General features: G+C 37.9%; 1 pseudogene; it reads right to left on the bottom strand.

Moving 5' to 3' along the window:
- Positions 1 to 5,054: 5,054 nt before the first annotated feature.
- Positions 5,055 to 5,181, bottom strand: LOC150056811 (U4 spliceosomal RNA; annotated as a pseudogene).
- Between the last annotated feature and the right edge of the window lie 484 nt (positions 5,182 to 5,665).

The following is a 5,665-nucleotide window of genomic DNA, read 5'->3' as shown; positions in this document are numbered from 1 at the left end:
GTCAGAACCAGAATCAGTTCTCTTTCACACTAGAAGCATTTTATCTTATAGTCTAGTTAAGCTCTCAATTCCTTATAAAGGATATATTCTTTTCCTCCCCTAGGAGCTCATAATACAATTGCATTGATGTATGATACAAGTGAATGACTCATGGAAAATAATTAGTGTGTATAGCGGTCATCGCAATTTTGACTTGTTAACATTTTTACTTTATATGTTTCCATTAAACAATCTTCTCTTCTCTTATGGCTTAAGTTTTATTTCTTTTCTTGACTTCCAAATCACAAATCTATCTCAGATAATACCTTCATACACTAAGTATGTAAATCCATTTTTTTTTCTCCCACTGGCCACCTTCCATTGGACTTCCACATGAACTCATTGGGGTGTTTTTGTTTTGTTTTTGGCAGTATTAGAGTTTGAACTCAGGGATTTGTGTTTGCTAGGTAAAGCTATACCACTTGACACACTCCCAGCCTCTCTTGAATTGGTATGTATTTCAGGTAAGTCCTTGCTCAGCCTTGAACTATAATGCTTCTGCTTTGAGTTACAGATGTGAACCATCATATATATTCTGTACTCATTAATTTGTTTTTTTTTTTGGTGGTGGAACTTGAATTCTGTGCCTGGACACTGCCCCTGAGCTCTTCAGCCCAAGGCTACTCCCCTACCCCTTGAGCCACAGCACCACTTTCAGTTTTCTAGTGGTTAATTGGAAAAAGTCTCATGGACTTAAGTTCCTGGACTGGCTCTGAACCTCGATCCTCAGATCTAGCCTCCTGAGTAGCTAGGATTACAGGCGTGAGCCACCGTGCCCTGCTTGTGCTCATTAATTTTATCACCTTACCAACAGCTTCATCTGTTCTGGCAATGCTTTAGCTAATGGTAGTAAGCAACTGACCCACTTGCACAACAGAACTGATCACAGACTTCTAAAGTTGTTCTACCTTAAATGTGGGCATCCATTTCTTTATTCCTACTTGTACAGTCCTTCATTACATTAATGATATGAAACAACTCTAGTATCCTTTCAAATAGAGTCCTTGGGCTTCAGAATTCTCCTTAGGAATGAGCTCATTACTTCAGACTACATGATCTTTTCTAAACTCTAACTTGTATCTAGCTGCCTAAAATTCTACTGTAATTTCATATTATCCTAGGGACCAAGTGTAATTCCCAGATATGGTGGCACATGAATTGTGTGTATGTGTGTGGTGTGTGTGCTTGCATGCATACGTGAACCTCTGTAGGTGTTCAGGGAAAGATCCACTGAAGAAATCTAGACAGCATGTTTTGGTATGAGATGAAATCCAAAATATCTACCCGATTTTCAAGAGAGATTTTGGTTTTGAGTTTGAAGTGAACCAGAGCCCAGCCCTTTTCTTGCTATTGCTGATGCTAAACGATGTGCCCTGGGGACACTGACATGGAAAAACAGACTTCTGGGTTTTGCATGAGAGGATATATGTTGTTTCAGTATAGATAATTCTACAGACAATTTCCCCAAAGAGACTATATCTGCTTTAGCAATTTAAGATGAAAAATTTCAACATATTCTATGGGTTCTATTTTCTCAAAATACAATAATTTGAAAAAAAACTGTTGGAATTCACTGTTTATGCAAGTAGCCAAAAATACTGTTGCAAAGTGGACCAAATTGTAGGGAGCAACTGGACTCAAGTCTACAGAAGAATATGATTTTCCTGTGAGCTCATTTTATTTCTAAATACAGGATGGTAAAAGATCTATATGACCAGTAGGAATAATGCTTTTCTCTCTTAGGAAAATTTACATATAAAAAGATTTCATTTGCTTTAAATAAGAAAATTATTCTGCTCCCCAGAAAAAGGGAAAGCTTTTATCCCTTTAAGCGTATATTTTCTTTCTTTAGCTCCTCCTCCTCCTCTTCCTCCTCCCCCTTATTCTCCTCCCCCTCCTCTTCCTTCTCCTTCTCCTTCTTCTTCCCCTCCCCCTCCTCTTCCTTCTCCTCCTCCTTCTTCTTCCTCTTTGTTCTCTTTCAGTTTTCCCCCCTCTTCCTATTTTCTTCCTACCCTTTCTCTCCCCTCCCCTCCATTCTACTCTTTTCTCCTCCCCTCCCCTTTTCCTCTTCATCTTTTTCTTCTTCCTCATTTTTACCTATAAGGATTATATACCTATAATAAGTTTTTTCTAAAATATCTTATTACAACAAACTGTGTTGATGACATGATATTACTTGAAAAATGAATATGTATTGCTTAATTTGTGTTGCTGAAAAGGTATTCTTTTATAGGTATGTGTTTTCTGCCTCATGTTGCCTTAGATGCCTTCTCTGGTTTGCCTCTAACAACCACACCTCCTTTTACCCCCAACACTATGATTCTAGTTTCTTGGTCCATCTCTATTGGATATATATAAAGAACAACTGCATATGAGAATCCTAGATATGTGAGAAGTGTAGTAGGAGGATCGTGTTCTGAACATAACCTGAGTAAAAGTCAGAATACCTTAACTGAAAAATACAGAAAAGCAAAAGGGAATAGGGAGATGACTCAATGAGTCGAGCTTACCAATTCTAACCAAAACCCAAACAGCCCTTGCCCAAACTATTGAAAATGTGGGACTGACAGGGATGGGAGACAGAGTAATTGAATAGAAACTTTCAAAATTATCAAGTGGGATAAATGCAGGATTTTGCTAAATAAAATAACTGTAGATTGTGCCTTCTAAAGGTTGTTCTTTTCCTCTGAACACAATCTGTTTTGTCTGTAAGAGTTTTATCTATTTATATCCTTTCTAAGGCTATTGTCTGCTGGATTTCAATGGCAAACACAGAAAAAGAACTATTCCCCACTTAGGTAATAGTCTAGCTATTGAAAATAGAAAACATGTGCAGCTGTCTCACATTCATAACAGTGATGCACCATCTTATTTTCTCTGCTCCTATCTCTCTGACTTTGTAAAGAAAGGAAGGACAATAACATATATCATTTTTATTGGAATCTTCCCTAATTGAGATGACTGAATTAAGTACTATTTAGTGATTATAATGTACGTAAAGTGTTGCTAACGTGGTCTCTACAATGAAGTAGTTAAATGAAATAATCTAGTTTTATATACATCTGTCTTCCATGGTGGTCCCCAAAGGATACGCTTCCATATAAAGGTTGATGGAAAACTCATCCATTTTTGGAGAAACTCACTGGATTTAGCTATAAAAGCTGCCTTTCTCCCCGTTATCAGCAAACTTAAAGTCATTCCACAGGATGTCTTCCTCCCTTCCAGCTGGTGTCCACCCAGAAATTTTTCTTCAGTTTAAGCAATAGGGAAAATGAAGGGTCCCTTTTGTGATTTACTAGAAATCTTTTTAAAAACTCAAATCAGTAAAGAGAAAAAGTGTTATAAGCACAAAGAAAAAAAATCTGGCATCTGGGGATATCAGGGCCTTAGGTTTTACTTCTCATCCTAAAGTGCAAAAATCTGAGCTTATAACTTCCAAAATTCCATTGTGAAAGTAAGATAACAGCATTACAAAATAATTGAAATAGTGTGCATGTTAATTTATGATGACTTTATTTGGGGGTTAAAAACCAGTACCATCATATTCAAGGTTTAAAAGTAACCTTAAAATAGAAGAGAAAAATGAAATAGGTGTCCCACTGAAACATTTTAGAAAAGAAAACTAACAACCACTCCTTCAAAGAAAATATATGCTAGAAAAACAAAGAAATCGTGGATAAATTGGGCACTGATGGCTCGTACCTGTAATCACACCTTCTAAGGAGGCTGAAGATCAAGGTTTGGAGCCAGTTCAGTCAGACAAGTCCAAGAGACTTTTATCTCCAGGCATCCATCAAAAGGCCACAGGTAGAGGTGTGGTTCAAGTGGTAGAACACCAGCCATGAAAGAAAAAGCTAAAGGAAATACAGGAAGGTCCTGAGTTCAAGCCAGAATTCCAGCACGCACGCATGCACACAGGCACGTACACACAAAACATGGACAGATCAATAGTTACTAGAAGTATGCACACACACACACACACACACACACACACACACACACGTATGTCAAGGTCCTAATTCCAAAGCCTGACTTTATCACAGAACTCTGTGCAAGCAGACAAGCTGCCTTCATTTCCCTTCCTGTCCATGGTCATGTTCAGTTTTTGTGATATTCTGGTGAGCTAAGAGTGAGAAGTACTTAGAAAAGGGCCTAGCATGTGATAGCATTCAACAACACTGTCATTACTTTTGTTTACTATCTACACTAATACCTGAAAGACATTAAATAATGATTTATAGATGTCTTTTTGAACAGCTCCATCATTCTTTTTAGAGGATGGTACTAGAAATAGTGTTTTAGGATTGAAACTCATACAGTAAGAATGTGCCTGTCTGATATATGCTCTCATTTGAAGGGAGACCCTTAAGTGGCAGGAGATGTAAACTGTATCAGGAAGTGCACTCACGTTTACTGCCAATATCAAGAGAGGACAATCTATGTCTAATGTCATCATTGATGAATCTTTCAGTGCGGACACCTCTGCTGGGGTTTCATTTTAGGGAATGCTCTTGTAAGCAAAATGATTTTGTTTATTTTTGTAGCTCATAGCTTGAGGGCACTTCTTATAATTTTGAATCTATAAGACAATCATTTCCTTTTCCTAGAGATTTCAATCTCTCTCTTCTTTCAAAAACCAAATACAGCTCAGGTTGGCTTTTGCTGATAATTCTAAACTCTTCAGAGTATGATTCTAAGATGTACACCTCCTTTCTCCTGCAAATTCTGCAAATTCTTTAAGTATTGCAATTATTTCCTCTTCCTCAAGGAGAGGTACAATCCCTCCAACCACCCTGTCTTTTTAAATCCAGCATATTTTTAGGACATTGTATAGATACTTGGATGGCAGTGACTCATTATCTTTAAATGGTTTTCTCCTTTAAAGGTATTAAAGTATAGATTCCATACTTTCCATAGAGTCTCAAATACAATGACTTTATAGGTTCTTTCATATCTGGGAAGATTTAGAATGTTCTTTGTGGAGTTAGGAGAGGTGTAGAAATGAAATTTTTTATCCCTTCTCTGGGAAATATGACCTAGGAGCAAAGCTCCTTTTTTTCCAGATACTGTGTCTCTTTCAATTAGCAATAATCATGCCTCGGATAAACCTCGTTGGCTACAATACTGCCACTGTGCAAAGCTTGTCTCTTTCAATTTTATCACCTTTTCACTCTGAGCATCCCTGAACTTAGCACCTCTCTTTCTCATTTGTATTTGAGAATTCCATTTTGATATAATATATATATATATATTTAATTTTTTGTGGATCATGGGGCTTGAACTCTGGGCCTGGGCGCTGTCTGGCAGCTCTTCAGCTCAAGGCTACCACCCTAACCCTGGAGCCACAGTGCCACTTTCCCTTTTCTAGTGATTAATTGGAGATAAAGTTTTCAAGATCTTTGGTGCCTGGGCTGGCTTTGAACCTCAGTCCTCAGACAGCCTGCTGAGTAGCTGAGCCACCACACCCAGCTAAAAAAAAATTAAAAACATACTATTATTGAAACAGGAATAAGGCCCTGTTGAGGATGTGTCAACACGAGTGAGCCAGAGGGCTGAAGGAGGGATTCTCCCTTCATAGGAACAGCACTGTCCTGCTTGAATTCCTTCAGAGGCTTAGAAAACATCC

The sequence above is a fragment of the Megascapheus bottae genome, chromosome 11 (assembly GCF_031878675.1).
Source record: "Megascapheus bottae isolate mThoBot1 chromosome 11, mThoBot2.hap1, whole genome shotgun sequence".
In the NCBI taxonomy this organism is placed as follows: Eukaryota; Metazoa; Chordata; class Mammalia; order Rodentia; family Geomyidae; genus Megascapheus; species Megascapheus bottae.
Note: the sequence above shows the minus strand (reverse complement) of the source record. Positions and strands in the feature narration are given on the sequence as shown.